Here is an 18,992-nt window from a genome sequence, read left to right as displayed (position 1 = left end):
TGGACGACCTCGTGACCTCATGTCCGGCAGGCTGTAGGGCCTGCCGAGCCGGCTCGCGCAGGGGGTGGAGCCGCGGGAGCGGCGGGCACTTCCGGAATCGATCGGCTGCTTGAGTGCCCGCGCCACCCGCTACCATGAACGAGCAGGCCATCTGCAGCGCCCTGCCCACCATCCCGTACCACAAGCTCGGCGACTTGCGCTACCTGAGCCGCGGCGCGTCCGGCACCGTGTCTTCTGCCCGCCACGCAGACTGCCGCGTTCGGGTGGCCGTGAAACACCTGCACATTCACACCCCGCTGCTCGACAGGTAGGGCGCCCTGGCGGCTCCACCGCGGAGCCCCGAAATCTGCGTTCCCCACCCCACTGGCTCTAACCCCCGGCAAGCGGGCTCTGAAGCCCAAGCGACGGTGACCACTTGGGATCGGCCGCACACCTCGTCACCTCTAGGCAGCCGTTCAACGCTTGGGCTAACATGGTGGGGAGAGCAGGCTTCTCTGGAGATGCAGCAATCACGCTTCTTTTCACTGCCCTCTCCTTTTTTTCTTACTCCTGGGCCTCCTTTCTCCAGACACCAAAAATCAGCAATCACAGCCCAACTCTAAACGTCCTCTTTATTGAAGTTGGGTTCTGTTTGCTTTGTTTTTCCCTTTTTTTTTTTTTCTTTTTTGAAGTCGAATTCTAGGGCTGCACTGCCCAATAGGTAGCTCTTAGCCATAGGTGGCTATTAACTTTTTTTTAAAGTGGCTCTTAGAAAATTTCAAATTGTATATGTGGTTCACATTATATTTTTATTGAACAGCACTGCTGTAGAGTCTGGGACGTTTTGGTTTGGGCTTTTTGTTGTTTTTGGTTTACACATGTAGGCATGAAAGTTTAGATATCAAACTCAATTTAGTTTCTCCTCTTACCGTCACAGGGAAGGAAGACTGTCTCTAGAGGAAACTTGTATTATTTTTGCTAACAATAAACTGAAATCAGAAAGCTGTTAAATGACCAAAACTTTTGAATGTCTCTCCCATCCTGGAACAAGTTTAGTGCAATGTCCAGATTTCAAGGGAAGGCTAGATTAGTTCCTGTTTCCAGAAAAACCTTTCAACCGTATATATTAATCAGTGAGTCTAGTCACTAGTCTTGTGTATTTTCCTTCCAATAGGAATTTAACTAGGCCCTGCATTCAATTCTTAGTGAGTTAACATCCATGACTGCAACATTCTCCTCTCCTCCCCCTATATCTAAAGTGAAAATACATCATGCTAGATGCCTGATTAGCTAGAGGCTGTCAGTATCCAACAGCAGATAAATTCCTCAGCTTCAGCCCTGCTAATGGTATTGACTTTCATCTGCCTGTGGCTTTTACTTGCTCTCTTGCTATCAGGCTTGGATGGGCTAGATCTCACAGTAAGTTTGAGACACCTCTAGAAATTGTTCCCGCTTCTTGTGTACCATAATCCTGATTTCGTGATATACAGGGTATATTTACCCTGGGTCTTGAATTCTGTGGAGCAATTACTGGGAAATTATGTGTATGTAGTCAACTTTGAAGGGTGGTGGTTGATTAGAGAGGGTAGATGTATTTTAGAATCAACTATTAAAATATGTGGAAATCTAGCACTGATGGACTCCTTAGGTATTTTAAAGGAGATTGATCCTCCCATTTTGGATGCTGCTTCTCAAGATTTTAATTTATCTAAGTTTTGTGCCATTTGGGGCCAAGAAATGAAGGGAGTTCCCTCTCGTGCTCATTAACAATTTCATCATCTAAAATTCTTCACTAAATCGGGTAGGAAATTAATTCTGCCGTCAAAGACGCCATAAGGACCAGTGCAACACTCTGGCATTACTGCATCACATTTTTTCTTCCACTTGTTTCCTAGAATGTTAACATTAGCTGTATTTATGTAGTCTGAGCATAGGACTGGGCTCTGCAGTTGACTCACAGGGTGTCTTATGTCCTCACTTATGAAGTGGGAATAACAGATATATGTACTTCTTGGGCTCTGGTGTGGCTAATGTTTGCATTGTTCTTTGAGATCACAAAAGAAAACTAAGTTTATGTGCTGTAACATGTTCTTATTTTAGTGATTGGTGAATTATTCTCTGTAACCTGACTTTTGCCCATGAGAGGACCTTCCCCAGCAATCTCCCAACGCCTTATGAATAGGTGAGTCTGATAGGTTGTTCAAATACCTTGTGTAAACAGTGTAACTGTTTTGTAACTGAAATTTGTTATGGGTAATTTTGGTAATATGTCTGTAAAAGCTGTTTTACATTTTTATTTTTTTAATATAAAAACCTAGTTTTAAACTGTGTTGGCTTTTTCTGTTTTCCCACTCATTCTTCCTGAAATCTGACTTCAAGAATTTTCCTTCTCTGATTAAGCAGTGAGTGGAAAAAACAAAGGCTTTAGCGTCCCACAATTGCAATTCAAATCTGACTCCAAATCTGCCACTTATTGTTGGCATGACCAATAGAAATTATTAATTTATGTGAGCCTTCGTGCTCTCATATATAAAGTAGGGATAATGAAACCAACTGTAGTAAAGTGGCCAACAAATAATAGGATCACAAGAGAAGGAAGAATGCATCATACTCTTCATGGGAGGGGGAATTAGTACATTAAGTATCAATAAGACATCCCCTAGCATGCCCTCTCTATAATTCTTTCTCAGAGTATCCAGGAACCTTCCCAGCAAAGGTGCTACTCAATAACTGTCTTGTTGACCTACATTTCATGAGGCAAATACAGACGTGTTTCAGCTTAGGAAATATAAATTTAATTAAAGCAGGTCTCACAAACTGGTAAAATGGGTTGCCTCACAGTTGGGATATTAAGTGGCTGAAGAGCAGGGAGAAGAAGAGAAACTCTTTTATGCATTCTTGTAATTCTTGAATTTTGAAACATGTAAGTATATTACCTCTTCAAAACATAGATGACTAAGATGTTTCTGCTTTATTTTGCTTATTGTTTGTTTTTAAAGGAGGCTTCATAGTCTGGTCTGGAATGTCTGTTGCTTTTCTTATTTCGGCAGCCATTCATCAAGAGCTTGGGTGGTTTAAGCACCAACTAATCATCATTGTTTACCTAGTAAGCTTCTCCTAGAGACAGTTCTCTTTCTATTACTGCTGCTACCAATACCAAACCATCCATGGAAAAAAATTGGTGACAAATGCAGTTCCCTTCATATATAGGTACACACACACATACGTACACACACACATACATACACACACATATACACATATATATATGTATATACCTCCCTTAGTCAATCAGGTCAATCAGTCAGCCACCAGAGCCTGGGTATTCTATTCAGCTAGTGTTTTTCTTTCTATTTACACTGCAACCTTTATAGTTTCAGACTCTCATTGCTTCACATCTTAACTAGTATTATAATCTTCTAATACCTGGCTTTCAAACTCTACCTCCTTCTGCTGATCCTACACCTTGCTGCCAAGTTAATCCTCCTAAAAGTTTGTTCCACTCCTGTCACTCCTGTGCTCAATAACCTGTAGTCACAACTCAGTGACTACCAAATCAAGTGTAAATGCTCTCACCTGGCTTTAAGGCTCTGAGATGAGGCCCTACCCTACCCTATTCACCTCACTCCCTTTACACACGCTGTTACACATCCTGATTCATATTAAACAATTTGTCATTTTCCAGATATAGCCTGTACTTTAACTTTCTTGAGTTCATTTGATACACATCTATTAGACAAATTCTGTGTGCCAGGTACTGTTCCAGATCCTGGGGAGACACAGATGAAAAAGAAAGGCAAAATCTCTCCCATCTTGGAGAGGGACCACATATCTTGGATGCCCTTTTTCCAGTGGTTGAAATTCTATCCATCCTTAAGGTACTGTTGACATCTCTCTCTAAAGGCTGTAGCAACTCCCTTAGCCCAGATTTACTAGTTCTCTGAGCTCCCTATATTTATTTATTTATTTGCTTGCTTATTTACTTGTTTTTGATGGCGCTTATCATATTCTGCCTTATATTTTAAGTATTTGGTTTTCTTTTTTTGCTTTTCTTATTTTTTAACTTTATTGAGGAATAATTGACAAATATAATCGTATATATTTAAAGTGCAAAACATGATTATTTGCTATACATATACATCATCATGTAATAATTACCAATATCAATATAATTAACACATCCAAAGACATACAAGTGACCAATAGGTATATGAAAAGGTGCTCAACATCACTAATCATTGGAGAAGTGTAAATCAAGACCACAGTGAGTACTTATTTTTCTTAAAAAGATTTCTTAAAAAGATTTCTTATTTTCTTAAAAAAGATTTCTTAAAAAGATTTCTGGACAGTTTGAGGTCATAGACTATGTGTTTTGTTTTTTGGTTTTTTTAAACTTACTAGTCTCCATAATGCTGAGCACAGTTCTTTATTCATAATAAATGTTCAATATTTATTTGTTTTATGAATGAAAAATCAAATGAACCTGGGATCCAGAGTTAGCCCAGGGATCCATTCTAAGCATTTACCTGTTCTCAGTGTCCTTTTCCTGTGTTCCAGTATATAATTTCTAAGCATTATTGACCCTTATGCAACTATTATCATCTAGTCATTAAAATCTACAACATTTAAGTGTTTTAATATTCAGGATATTTAGAAAATTTTTACATGGTATGCAGCCATAAAATTTAATATAATAGTCTAATCAAATTTGATCATTTTAATACAACATAAACTTAACGTAATTAGTTCAAGCACCTATCATTCTAATATAGACTTTATAAACTTAAACATGGTATTCTTTCCCTTTCCTGAGAAGAGTACAATAATCATCTGTATGTAGCACTTTTTTCTGTCAGTGGCTTATACAGGTATTTTGGTCTCTAAACAGACCTATGGAATATATAGGGTAGATATTATCCCAACTTTAAACACGAAGAAACTAAGAGAAGCTGCATAATTTACATGAGGTCAAAAGCTAATGAATGAAAAAATCCAGGATTAATTAATATTTATGGGCTTGATAATTATGTATTTTTCCTTACTTTGAAATAATTATACATTTTCTTTCTTTAGTGAAAGAAATGATGTCTTAAGAGAAGCTGAAATTTTACACAAAGCTAGATTTAGGGGCTTCCCTGGTGGCGCAGTGGTTGAGAGTCCGCCTGCCGATGCGGGGGACGCGGGTTCGTGCCCCGGTCCGGGAGGATCCCGCATGCCGCGGAGCGGCTGGGCCCGTGAGCCATGGCCGCTGAGCCTGCGCGTCCGGAGCCTGTGCTCCGCAACGGGAGAGGCCACAGCAGTGAGAGGCCCGCGTACTGCAAAAAAAAAAAAAAAAAAAAAGCTAGATTTAGTTACAGTCTTCCAATTTTGGGAGTTTGCAATGAGCCTGAATTTTGGGGAATAGTTACTGAATACATGCCAAATGGGTCATTAAATGAACTCCTACATAGGGTAAGTATTATACATTTTCAGTCGTTATAATTCTGTTATTCAACCTATATAGTACTTTCGTTTTACAAATGATCAGATTATTTAGGGATATATAGATGAATCAAAATAAGAATAATGAAAAACTTCACCATTTATGGCTTCTTTTGTGTTGTTAAAAATACTGTGGGGCTTCCCTGGTGGCACAGTGGTTGAGAGTCCGCCTGCGGATGCAGGGGACATGGGTTCGTGCCCCGGTCCGGGAGGATCCCACATGCCGCGGAGCGGCTGGGCCCGTGAGCCATGGCCGCTGAGCCTGCGCGTCTGGAGCCTGTGCTCCGCAACGGGAGAGGCCGCAACGGTGAAAGGCCCGGGTACCGCAAAAAAAAAAAAAAAAAAAAAAAAAAATACTGTGGAGTCAGAGCCTGCATTCTAAGTGACCTAGATTATTTTGCTTAGGTTACTGTTCCTGAGGTTTACATTGAATTCGAATATCCACATGTATATATATGTAAGAGAGGAACAGGAGAGAGAAAAGATAAACTCGGCACACCATACAATTTATTGTTAGTTTAAGCCAGATTTCATTTTATGTTAAAGACAATGTAGGGTTCAAATTAAATGTTAATAATACCAGTTCATAAAGTTCTGAATTAATAGACCAAATAAATCTGAGTATCAAATACATGAGCTTTTCCAATAATAGACAATGGCATGAGCCATGTACCTTTTTCCCAAGGTATCAGTTATCTGGCTTTAATTGTGAATCCCATCAGTAAACAAATATGGCCCGGTTGTGGGGGGTGTCCTCATTCTCAAAATATGTGTATCCATCTATTGTTGTTTGCTTGCTCTCATATTACTAAGATTATCTCTAGCCTGCAGTTTCTGTCAAGAAATATTTTTAAAGAACTCGGTCTCTTTTGTGAGGGGTGCTTTAGTTAAAACTGAGTAGTAACATAATCTGTAAAATCTAGTCACTGAACACTCCTAAATTCTGATACATCATAGTGATCTATAAGCAAACAAGAGAGAATGGGTGCCACTGTCACCACTCATGGAGTGACTTCTTCTTTATTTCGGGATACAACACATTCTGTTTGTGACAGGACCATCTGAAACAAGGGCAGAGTAAAGTAACTAGTGTCAGTGTATAAGATTTGTGTAACCAACACAGCAAGTAAGATACAAATACTAATTAAACACAGTTTCCTTTTGTTAAATGAGTATAAGCATAAATTCTAATGTTGTCTTCCCATACCCCAGCACCACAGTAGATGCTCTGGTACCCAAATTTGGAGCCCATTAGAAATTCTAGAGCCTCCTACAGGGGGATTGCTGACTCCTGGAAGGAATCATAAAATACATAGTGAGCACTCATCTACCTTCCTCTCCATGATCAAAAGCTTCCATATAGCACTATACTGCAGAGAGGCCTTGTTACTTCTTTAAACTATATAATTTTCAGAAAAAGTTACCTTTTTAAAGATTAAAAGATTCAGTTACTCAAGGGGATGGGAATCTGTGTAAACAAGAGGAAGTAATGTTGAACATTTGTGTTTTGTGTTTCTTTTGGTGTCCTGTATTATTAGGTCAGGATTTATCTTGAAGCACGTTCCCCCAACCTCACAAAAGATTGATGAAAAAAATCAAAATACTATGTAAAGACAAGTATTTTGAGCCACTCCCCTGCCAAGTTAGTTAATCAATGAACTATAAGCTGACCCATCTGCAGAAAAAAAATTCTTAAGAACAGTTTTGAGCTCAGTGGAAGCATACTTTTTCATATTATTTAGTAAAATGTACCCAGTGGCATGGTCCCTGATGATTCATGGTTGGATATTCCCAAATTATCTAATTTTTCTGAGTATGTTCATTCTCCTGGGAAGCTGTATTAACTTTTATGTTCAGAAAACATTTAAGAAAGTTCAGATGACTGTCACTTGTAAGTACCAGGAAATAGAAAACATTACATTTTTAATGTTTCTATGTTATATATACTTAGAAATGAAGATGATTTTTGTCTCCTTCACAAAAGCAAAACTCCCAAATGCTAATTTTTCAAGCTGAAATGCAAGTAAATATATGATTTAAAAATATGAAGTATTAATGCTTAGTAAGTAAATATATTATGGTCATAATTTTAATTGATGCAGTGGTTATCATCGTAATCAAGCATGGTTTTATATTAATAGGAGATTTAAAATATAAATTTTGAATAGAAACAAATTGTGTGTGTGTGTGTGTGTGTGTGTGTGTGTGTACATTCATGGGCACAAGTTATTTGATAAGAAGCCATAGAATGGGAAGATGGGTATGAGTATAAATATATGTCTGGGTATTATACAGATAAAAAAATAATTTAAAACTGTCTCAACTGACGAAAGACCCCATACCATGTAGTTGCATTACCAGTATAAACTAAAAGGAAATATCAGTACTGTAAAGTCATTATTTTCTCTAATAATTGAGGAAAGTAAGATACAAGGATGTTAAATAATGTCAAATTGATAATATAACAAAATGAGTATTTTTTGCCCTGAATTTAGTTATACCAGATATTTAGTTTAATACTATATTTCCTCATGGAATATTTCATTTTCTAAGTGGAAATAAATTTGGCCACTAATTTTAGTTTTGTTTCTTTCCACATATATGAAGAAAAATGAATATCCTGATGTTCCTTGGCCATTAAGATTTCGTATTCTGCATGAAATTGCACTAGGTGTAAATTACCTGCACAATATGAATCCTCCTCTACTTCATCATGACCTGAAGACTCAGAATATCTTATTGGATAATGAATTTCACGTTAAGGTAGTTACTTTTTTTTAAAAAAAGCTTATCTGCATCCTTGTGTTTAATAGTTTTAAAGACTTTTTAGTTATTTCTTCTATCTTACCAATTTAATATCTCTGCCTTTTCCATAGCCCCTAATTCAGTGCCACTTCTTCGTGCTGCAGTGAGTTAGTTATTCCTAGACTACAGACATTGGTAAAATTATGGTTCAAAATACAGTCATTCTGTTCTTAATTTAAATTGTCAATTATACCTTTGTTAACTTTTCATTTTGAAATTATTATAGATTCATAGATGGTTGCAAAGATAATACAAAGGAGTCCCATGTACCCTTCACCCAATTTCTGCCAGTGGTTACATCACATATAATTATAGTACTATTTCAGGACCAGGAATTTGGCATTGGTACAATGCATGTATATAGTTCTGTATCACTTTATCATGTGTAAATTTGTGTAACCACCACAGCAATCAAGATATAACACTACTCTGTCACAAGAAAGATATCACTTATGCTACCCCTTTATAGTCATACCTTCTCCCCTCCATCATACCTAACTACTGTCAACCACTAACCTGTCTTCCATCTCTGTAATTTTGTCATTTCGAGAATACTATATGAATGGAATCATACAGTGTGTGATATTGTGAGACTGCTTTGTTCACTTAGCATAATGCCTTTGAGATCCATTTAAGTTGTTGCTTGTGTCAACAGTTGGTTCCTTTTTCACTGGTGAATAGTATTCCATGGTATGGGTGTACAAAAGTTGTTTAACCATTCAGCTGTTGAGAGATATTTTGGTTATTTTTAGTCTTTGGCAATTACAATAAAGCTCCTATGAACAGTCCTGTGCAACTTTTTGAACAAATGTAAGTTTTCATTCCTCCTAGATGAATGCCCAAGAGTGTAACTGCTTGGTCATATGGTAAGCATATGTTTAGCTTTTTAAGAAACTACCTAGCTACTTGCCACAGTGGCTGTACCGTCGTATATTCCACCAGCAATGTATGAAAGACCCAGCTTTTCTGCACCCTCACCAGCATTTGGTATTATCATAGTTTTTTATTCTAGCATTCTAATAGATGTATAGTGATATAGCACCATGGTCTTAATTTTCATTTACCTATAATGTTGAATATTGTTATTTATTTATTTGCCATCTCTATATCCTTTTCAGTGAAACATCTCTTCATATCTTAAGACCATTTTCTACTTGGATTCTTTGCTTTTATACTATTGGGTTTTAAGAGTTCTGTATATTTTTTAGATATAAGTCCTTAATCAGATATGTAGTTTGCAAAAATTTTCTGCCAATCCAAAGTTTGTTCTTTTCCTCCTTTTAACAGGGTCTTTCACCGAGCAAAAGTTGTAATCTATTTCTTTTATGATCATGCTTTTGCTGTCATGTCTAAGCACTCTTCACGAAGCCACAGGTATTGCAGATTTACTTCTATGTTATCTTCTAAAAGTTCCATAGATTTATGTTTTACATTTAAATCTGTGATCTGTTTTGAATGAATTTTTTGCATAAAGCATAAGATTTAGATACCTAAAGGCACCAGAGCAGTAGTGATTTCAGTTACCCTATATGTAACTGATGACAGCAAATAAAAAGTAGTTGCTGAGAAATTAATACTAAATGTAACTCACTTTATTTTTACATAGTATTTTGCTGCACTTCAAATAATATACATAATTGAAGATTATTATAAGTATCCAAAAATGTTCAAATAAGTAATAAGGAAGTTGGAACAATAGAAAAATAAATATAAAAAGTGTGAGAAAAGTTAAGTGAAAAAATAAACCTTTATTGAAGGCACTCCCTCTGCCTAGAATAAAATGGAAGGAAAAGGAAGAGAGAAGCAAGCTGCTGCCTCAATACTACTTAAAAAAAAGAGACAAATCTATTCCATCAGTTATAGAACCATACAGGTAGAAGTGACCTATTCTAGTCCCCTAATCAGCTAGTCCTCTGAATCCTCACTACAACAATCCCTCATCTCCCAAGGCAGTTACCCTGTGACAAGAGAGTGTTTAAGCTCCGTAACTGAATGACTGTGACTTTTTTTTATACGATCAGTCAAAACTCCTTCTCTGTTGCTTCCACTCATCGGTCCTAGTGATAAAGTGAGTTCAAAGTCCAATTTTATTTCCACCTGACAGTGCTTCTGAGATTTGAAGTTAGCTATAATCCCCTTACTTCTCACATACACTTTTCCCTTATACACATCTTTAGTTTCTTCAGCCAATTTCCTTATTACATAGGTTTTAATCCCGGGTGCTATCTAGATGCATCTGTGTTTAAATCTCTCTTAAATTTTGATCCTCAAAACTAATCCAAATACCCATATATACCTAACACAAGTTTGTGTGGCCAACACATTAGTGAGGTCAAACAAACCAAAATGTCAGAGTTTGGAGCAGAGAAAGGTTTATTGCAGGGCCAAGCAAGGAGAAGAGGTAGCTCATGCTGAAAAAACCCTAACTACCCAAAGGGTTTCAGCAAAGCATTTTTAAAGGCAAGGTGAGGAAGGGACACACCTTGGGTATGTGGTCAGCTCTTGCACAAATTCTCTGATTGGTTGATGGTGGTCATTCCTTAGGTGCTAGAAGGTCTGGGGATTACATGCCCATGATCATCAAGTAGTTAATTTCTTCCATTTGTTGGTGGTTTTAGCATCTGAAAAACTCAGGAAATAGGCATCAGATACTATTATCTAGGTACTTTAGAGAGGAGCTAAAGCAGTAGATATGTGGGGGGAGGTCTGTCCCAGGAAGGCCTCATAGGGTCCTGGTCAGTTACACCCTTGATGTGGTGTGATAAATGTAGAATCGTCCTTAAATACTTTACTTCGTATTCATAGTTCCTCACTAATTCGTCTTTTGGGGGGCAGTCCTATAACAACATTCAAGTTGGGCTCAGTGTCAACAAAAAACACTGAGAGGTTTTCTTTCTTTCTTTTTTTTTAATGTATTGTTACTTAAGTCATGTCTCCTTGTCATGTACTTCACAGGATATTTTCTGGACATCATCAAAGTTTATCTTGTTACATTTGGGTGATAACTTCAGCTCTTAAGACCTTTTTGAATGTTTTTTCTGTAGTCCAAGGATTTTTAACTTTGTCCTCCAGCTTTGTGTCATCTTCAAATTTAATTAGCTGCTTTTTTGTATCTTCAAGTCATGATTAACTATTAAGCAGTACAGAGCTCAAATCAGAGCTACACAACATGGTCTGAAAACCTCCTTTCAGGTCAATATCAATCCTTCTATTAATTAGGGCTTTTGGAGAATAAGCATTCATTTTGTTTGGAATACTCCTAAAAGAGCTGTTATACAGCCCATATTTCTCCATTTTTTTCCATTAGAATATTACAAAAGTCCTTGCTTGACTGCTTTCCGAGGTGTCCTTGTTACCAAGTCCAAGTTCATACTGCTCACTGCAGGACAGGGCCAGTAAATCAACAGACGAGGTGTTGGGGCAAGGAATAGCAACTTTATTCAGAAAGCCGGTAGACCAAGAAGATGGTGGACTAGTGTCCCAAAGAACCACCTTACCCCAGCTAGAATTCAGACTAAAAGGGGAGAGGGTGTGGTTGGTTGTTGCAAATTTCTTGGACTCCTTTGTTCTTGCAGCAGTCCATGTAGGTCAGATCTTGATGTTCCTGTAAACGTCCAACAAGACAAATGTAATTGTCTGTTCTGTAACTTTTTATCTCTGTATGAATAGAAAAGTGTTATACCCTTAAAGGTCAGAGCCTTGAGAATGGGCTGTCTTGTATATTTCAGGCTATAGGCAACATTCTTAACTTGTAGCAAAAGCAATAGAATACGAAGGTTAAAGTAAAAGAAACAGATCCAATATGGAGTCAGATTTGTTCTTCCTTGTTACATACTCATGACTTACTCCCTTTCCTTTTCTTCCTCATTATCAGAGTGGCTTTCCCTGACAACCCGCCTAGTTCCTCTGTATCCTCATACCTTGATTAATGCTTCTCCATAGTATTTTTCACCATCTTACAAAACATTTTTTATTAATATGTTTATTGACCGTCTTCCCCAGTTATAATATAATAAGCTTCACAAAGACTAAAATGTAGTCTGTTTTATTCACTGCCACCTGCTTAGCATATGCCGTATAGAAGCATTCAATAAGTAGTTGTTGAATGAACAAATGAATGAATTCCAGATCCTCTATATATACCCGATAGGTCTGATAATTTAATAGTCAAGGATATTATTAAAGTACCTCAGAATGTTTTATAATATACAAACTGTTTTAACGTTTACTCTTTGACAGTAGTCCTACTGACAAAAAAGGAAATGAAGTCTGTCATTCCTTTATTAAGTATTTGTGGAGCAACAGTGTTGTGCTAGACATCCCAAGTACTTGGGATATGTCGCATGAGGTCTGAAATTGATCACTGGGCTAATATAATTTTTCATTAGTTCTTTCTGGCTCTTTTATCAATTACTCATAAAGTAACCCTTTCATTACATTTTTAAACCTGGGATTAAGGGTAGTCTCTGCCAATATATAGATTTGCAAAATCAATATTATTTTCCCTTTTTAAAAATCAGAATGACATCTGCTTTTCTCGTATCCTGTAATACCTCTCCATCACCATGGAGGTATTTGCAAGTATTCTAACTAAACCTGAAATATATGTAAAATGACCTGAGATTTGTCCTTTATAAACTTTTCAACCTCCTTGGACTTTATTTTCTTCATCTCAGTCCAGAAACTATTCTTGATACAGGAAACAGAAGCAAAGTAATAGGTGATGATGATCCCTACTTTCTCTTTTTCATTGATCAGTAGGGTAGCCATGGTCTTTCTTTGAAATAAATAGAATTTAAAATAGTTTGGCTTTGTGTGTTTTTTTAACTTTTATTAGCTTTAACACATATAAAACTGTGACCTAATACTATTCTTATAAATTATGATACTCTTTTATATGCATCCTGTGTGTCTCTACTTTTTATTTTATAAATGTCCCTTAAAAGTCAAAGTTTATCAGTGACTCATGAAAAAGTAACAGTTACCTGATCTACCTATCTTCTTGGAAGGGCCTTTAAATGAAGTGCAAAAAATCTTTTAAAATACTTAATGAAATTAAATGGAAACACACCTTGCTACAGTTTTTTGAAGTAAATTTTTATACTGGAATGCTAACCAGAAGCATAGTATCTAAAAGAAAAATATACTACCAATTAAGATCAACCAGGACTTTTCTACTTTAAAAAGAATACATTCAATTTGTTTATCTGCTGGTCAGTATCAATTAGTGCACCTTAAATACAAATGAACCTGTGGTAGGCTTATTTGAAATAAATGTTTATATGTACCATGTTTGATTTCTCAGCTATTCTGTCCATCATGTGTGGAACTTCTAAGAATACTTAAAGTTATTCCTCATAGCTTCTTACTGATAACTTTATAAATTTACAGACATGGATAGTATTATATAAATGAAAATAGCTATTCTGGTAGGGTAATAAGATTATGGATGATTTTTATGAATAGTGTGTTTTAATTTCCTCTAGTTTTTTAATCTTTTTTTAAATTGAAGTATAGTTGATTTACAATATTATGTTAGTTTCAGGTGTACAGCAAAGTGATTCAGTTTTATATATTTTTCAGATTATTTTCCTTTATAGGTTATTTTGAGATACTAAATATAGTTTCCTGTGCTAATACAGTAAATTCTTGTTGCTTTTATCATCTTTTTTAGCTAAAAAGAACCTTTACCTTTGAAATGCATGTTAAGATCTTGTATAGAATAGAAAAGTTCCTATCCTCTGTCTTCATTGCTGAATGATACCAGGACCCTCAAGAAATCATGGAACTTGTATTCCTCTCATCATATTCTTCACTTTTTTTGCTTCTCTGGAAGATCCTGGTGTTTGTAATAGAGAAGGGGGACAAATATGGTTCCATGTGAAAGCCAAACTAAATTAGCTGATAAAGGGAATTCTGATTAAGTTTTCTAGGTGAGATTTAAGAACATAGATGACCTTAGGTGAAGTGAAAGGAGCACATAAGGAAGCAAGCTCAGAATACATTTTCTCCAGCACTGTATTCAAACCAGTATTTAGCCCAGTAGTTTGCAATTTGTGGGTCAGGTATAAGATGGACCACATCCCAGTTTTTGTGTTTTTTTTTTTTTTAACATTTCTCACTGTGGCACAGAAATAAACTTTGCTTCTCATAGTGATGCTTATTATCCTAGCAGATGTGCAGCTGGAGTACTGTTTTTGCTTTTAGAGAATGAGTGGGAGGAATAAGAGTTTGTAGTGGCAAGTAGAAGTAAGTAGGATATACGGTGCCCCAGAGTCTTAATACCACCTCAAAGTGTATTAAAGGCCCAGAAACTATGTACTGTGCTTATTAGTATTGTATGAATAAGAGCAATCTTTAGAGGCTTATTCCCATGTACAAAACATTAATAATACTAATACACAGGGGTCATTTACTACGTGTCAGATACTGTTCTGAGTCCTTCACTTAGAATAACTAGTTTAATATCCTCAGTACAACCCTGTGTTATGTTATTATCCCCAGTTTAAAGATGGGTAATCTGAGGCACAGAGAAATTAGAAAACTTGTCCAAGGTTGCACAGCTAATTAAGGGGTAGAAGTGGAATGTAAATCTAAGTAATCAAGGCTCTAGAACCCATGTTCCAGAACACATATTATATTGCCTTTAGAAATCAATCCAGCTTATCTTCATGTAGTGGCACCATGTTTCCTCTTGGTCTTTTCTAATTATTTTTCTTAGACTTACCCTTTTATTATGATACTGTATGAAAGATTCATATAGGCTACCCCCTCCCTTTTTGGAGTGGGGCCATAATTTTTTTAATCTCAAATTCATCTAAACACTAAATAACTTATTTCTTCTCTTAAAGCTAGTGAACATTTTAAGAGTTAAATGATTGAACCACAAATGGTGTGCTGGATAGAGCTCATTCCACTCTGTTGACTCCTAAATTGTGCCTTGTGAAGATCTAAGTGATTTAAATTAAATGTCTTCAGAGTTTTCCTATACTCTTTTGTTCACTAAATATTGTTTCTGTTCTTACATTTTTGTCTCCCTTTTAAAAAAAAACATTGGAACGTTTTAGATACTTAGTTATAAGATATTGTGTATTGATAGTATCTGCACAAAATTTACAAGTGAAGTAAAACTGTAAAGGACATATCAAAAGTACAGAATGTTTGTCACTGATAATGCTTTAGGCACTCCTTGTCATGGACATAAATATGTTTTATATGCTAACTATACTATTGTTAACAGATATTCTTATAGTGGTAGACATAAATCATATAATAATGAGTTATACTATATTGGAATTTTACTTATTTCCAACTTTAAGGATACTATTTTTAGCACATTATAAATAAGAACATATAAACCTGAGTTGTAAACAATACCCAGTGACAATCGTATTAGATATGACTAGTTTAGCAGTTTTGTGAGGTATAGGTAAATTTTGAAAGCACATGATATAAAGCTACTTGTCACAAAAAGTGAAGTGTATATACTCATTCAGAATAAAAGGCAAAAATACTCCTGTTTAAGTTTTCAAAACTTAGTCTCTTTTAAAATTTGTAATATTATGCTGAACTTCAAGTCAGTTTATATTGCTTTTAGAGTTGTTGGGTTCAGCACTATGGAATCCAATTTGTTAAGAAACTAATAGACTATTATAGAAATACAATATTAATATATATAGCATTTACTCTGGTCTCATGTCTAAATATAATAAATATAAACAAAAACAATTCTTGAACTTTTTTAAAGAGAAAATTTAAAAATTCAATTACTCTTTTCCCTTCCAGATTGCAGATCTTGGCTTATCAAAATGGCGCATGATGTCCCTCTCACAATCACAAAGTAGTAAATCTGCACCAGAAGGAGGGACAATTATCTATATGCCACCTGAAAACTATGAACCTGGACAAAAATCAAGGGCTACTATCAAGCATGATATATACAGGTACAGCATGTTACTTTTGCTCAGAGTTAACCTTGTCTAAAAAACAAGATTAATCAATCCGAATTTTGAAGCTACATTTTAAAAGTATGATTTTTATGCTTCTCTCATAAGTGTGGTGAAAATAAATTAGAGACAGTGGTTAATGTTTTTCATATTAAAGATGCCTTGCTTTGGGAGTTCCCTGGTGGCCTAGTGGTTAGGATCCTGGTTTTCACTGCCGTGGCCCAGATTCAGTCCCTGGTCAGGGAACTGAGATCCCACAAGCTGTGTGGTGCAGCCAAAAAAAAAAAATTAAAAATTAAAAACGTGAAAATAAAGATGCCTTACTTTTTTTTTTTAATATTTATTTACTTATTTATTTGGTTGCAGCGGTGGGCTCCTTAGTTGCGGCACATGGGCTCCTGGGTTGCAGCATGCAGGCTCCTTAGTTGCAGAATGTATGTGGGATCTGGTTCTCTGACCAGGGATCAAACTCGGACCCCCTGCATTGGGAGCATGGAGTCTTAACCACTGCGCCACCAGGGAAGTCCTGATGCCTCGCCTTAAGCTACTTTTACATCCTTAAAAATTATTAAAGCATATCTTGTTGTCCTATCAATTTATAATATTCAAGGGTTTTTATCATATGTGACCTTGATAGGGGGAGGGAAACAGTGCAATTAACATTTAACACTACCAAAAGAGACAGTACTTACACCAGAAAAAGAGTCAATAGAATAGGGCTACATGAGACAGCCTTTTTTATTGCTCTTTATTTTGTGTGAATAATAGAATCATGTAATTAAAGGGCATAGCTTATCTAGGTGTTAAAGAATCATCCACAAGTTATCCTTGCCTATAACTTCAAGTTCTTATGACAGTAATTTCCTAATTTTTCAAATTGAATTAATTCCCTTTCAAAACAAAACTGTATATGAATATTCATCATCTTGGTTCTATATAGTGATTCTTTAAGCAGCATTTCACTACATTATTACTTTAAAAAATGGTATCTCACAGTCAGCTTTTAAAATCAGTACCATTTTAGTTTATTATGAATAGTTTATAAAGTACTATATGTATATTTTTATCTTAAACAGCTATGCAGTTATCACATGGGAAGTCTTATCTAGAAAACAGCCTTTTGAAGGTAAGTGTACTTTGACTTCCTTATTCTAGGTGACATCATATTGGTAAGTCATACTCAGAACTATCTGAATAAAGATCACTTATTTTAAAGCTGCCTAACAGTCATTTTGTGGAAAACACACTAGAAAAACAACAATTTGTCATTGTGAATCCACTGTATGATGGAAAGTACTGGATTAAGGATCAGAAAAATGTGTAGATTCTTCTTGTTCTGATAGTAATTAACTCTATTATAAGCCACTAAATCTCTTAAGTCCTCATTTTTTTTATCTGCAAACTAAGAATTTTGAATTCTTATTTCTAAGATTCATTCCAGCTATAAAATCGTTTGTATGAAAATTTAACTAGTGCTTCTTCTAAAGACCAGCAAATACTGAAGAATACTTTTAAAATTTTCTGATAATATTGTCTCTTTCTTTATTTTGAGGTTCATTTAGGTCAGTTTGCTGTGTAACAACCTCAGAATCTCAGTAGTTTACAAACTAAACATTTATTTTTCATTCACATTGGGTTATTAGTTGCTGTGGCCCTTCTTGGCTCTGCTAGGTTCTGCTCAGCTCTGCTGAGCTCTGTTTTACTCTGCTCTCTTCATACTCCATTGGCCAAATCAAATCACATGGCCAAGCCCAGAATTAAAGAGGTGAAGATATAAACTCCTCCCACGAGAGGCAGCAAGTCTGGCAATAGCTGGGATCTAAATATTCCTTTGACAGAAAGGGAAGTAATGAATTATTCCTAAGATTTTAAGATTCCCTCATGTTCATTTGGTTGGCTTTAGAATGTATTTAATATATTAAATCATAATATATTTCTAATGAATGAAATATATTTGTTTTGACAGAAGTCACCAATCCTTTGCAGATTATGTATAGTGTGTCACAAGGACATCGACCTGACACTAATGAAGAAAGTTTGCCATTTGATATACCTCATCGAGCACTTATGATCTCTCTAATAGAAAGTGGATGGGCACAAAATCCAGATAAAAGACCGTCTTTCTTAAGTTAGTGTACAGTTTTAATCTGGGCCTTTTGAATTACAAAAATAACAAATACGCTGTAAATAAAATATTCCTTGAACAACTACGAAAGTTAGCTGACAAGCTCAAAGTTTTTTTTTTCTAATTCAAAGTTGTTTTTATTTTATGAGATGAGATTGAAGTGGTAAGGAGAGGCTGTTGACTATCATCATAAAAAGGTTAGAAATTTATTCCAAGTACAATGGAAAGCCATTAAAGTGAGTTTTTCAGGGAAATAACATGATTAAATTTAAGTTTAGGAGATATCACTCACTGCTATGTATAAAATTGATTGGAGAAGGGCCAGAGTAGAATTTCCAGACCAATCCTGGAGATCAAAAAATCAGATAGAATTAAGATTTATTTCGAAGTAGAATGAATCATCACCTAAATGTAAACATAGAAGAAAATCTTCATGATCTTGGGTTAAGCAAAGAGCTCTTATATATGACATCAGAAACAAGACCTATTAAAAAAATTCTTTGATAATTGAACTTCAAAAAAATTGAAAAATTTTACACTTCAGAAGATGCTATAGAAAATGAAAAGACAAGCTGTAGACTGGGAATCTTCTTTCCAACTAAAAAAAGAAAACCAAATATATTTTCCATTCAAAACATATGTCTAGTGCTCATCAG

The 18,992-nt window shown here is 35.7% G+C and overlaps 1 pseudogene across 1 annotated transcript; it reads left to right on the top strand.

Moving 5' to 3' along the window:
- Positions 1-134: 134 nt before the first annotated feature.
- Positions 135-18,630, top strand: LOC309973862 (receptor-interacting serine/threonine-protein kinase 2-like; annotated as a pseudogene). Its single transcript has 9 exons — positions 135-307; positions 5,053-5,100; positions 5,325-5,430; positions 8,068-8,223; positions 8,337-8,394; positions 8,592-8,621; positions 16,051-16,208; positions 17,288-17,337; positions 18,178-18,630. The product of its transcript is annotated as a receptor-interacting serine/threonine-protein kinase 2-like (transcript).
- Positions 18,631-18,992: the final 362 nt, after the last annotated feature.

This window comes from Leucopleurus acutus (assembly GCF_964270905.1).
Source record: "Leucopleurus acutus genome assembly, chromosome: 17".
NCBI lineage: Eukaryota > Metazoa > Chordata > Mammalia > Artiodactyla > Delphinidae > Leucopleurus > Leucopleurus acutus.
Note: the sequence above shows the minus strand (reverse complement) of the source record. Positions and strands in the feature narration are given on the sequence as shown.